Here is a 935-nt window from a genome sequence, read left to right on the forward strand (position 1 = left end):
TATAGCACAGCATATTCTATTGTGCTTTACAATTGGAACAACAGTAATAGAACAAAACTCGGTAATAACTGACATAGAGATAGGAAGGAACTGCTCACAAGCTTTCAATCTATAGAGAAACAGGCATTGATACAGAAGGATAGGTGCTACCTATTGCATAATGGTCTAGCCAGATTGCAAAGGTTTTAAATGGTCTGTATGATATGGTCTCACAGCAATGTTGGCCAATGGTCAGAAGGATGTGAAAGTGATTTAAGACAAAATATGTGAGATTATGTGTGGACTCTACAAAGGGAATGTAATTAGATAGGGAGTTATTGAACATTATGTAGTTGGGTCTGAATTTATTTGATAAGCTTGTCTGAAGAGCTGAATTTTCAATAAACGCTTGAAGGTTTGGAGACTAGATGCAGGGGTGCTAGAGTGGACGAGGCTCTGACTGGGCCCCCTCCTCTCTAGCCAGTAGTGCCATAGCTCGTGGCACTAGGATTACTAGGGGACCCTAGTGTTGTACCAGAGTCTAGAGTGCAGGCAAAGGTAAAATGGCACGGCAGCCATTTTCCAAGTGATTTCCATACTGTGCATGTGTGAAACACTGGGAAAATTGCGCAGCATAATTTTAATGGTGATTTGTGCAGCGTTGCTACTGCCGACATGTGACTCCAGAGGGTAAGTATTGAAAAAAATTGGTGCAGGGTGCGGTGGGGTCCCCCCTGGACCCGGGGGGCCTGTGTGCACTGCACCCATTATAAATACACCAGTGACTAGATGTGAGTCTTATTGTGCATGGGAGGGCATTTCACAGCATGTAAAAAGTCCTGTAATTTTGAGTGAGATCATTTAATGCATGAATTGTGAACAAGAGACGCAGATGTTATACAAAGCGGAGAGGTCGGAGATATTTTTTGACAAAGTGGATGAACTTGAAGGAGTGT

Source organism: Pseudophryne corroboree, chromosome 10 (assembly GCF_028390025.1).
Source record: "Pseudophryne corroboree isolate aPseCor3 chromosome 10, aPseCor3.hap2, whole genome shotgun sequence".
Classification (NCBI taxonomy): Eukaryota; Metazoa; Chordata; class Amphibia; order Anura; family Myobatrachidae; genus Pseudophryne; species Pseudophryne corroboree.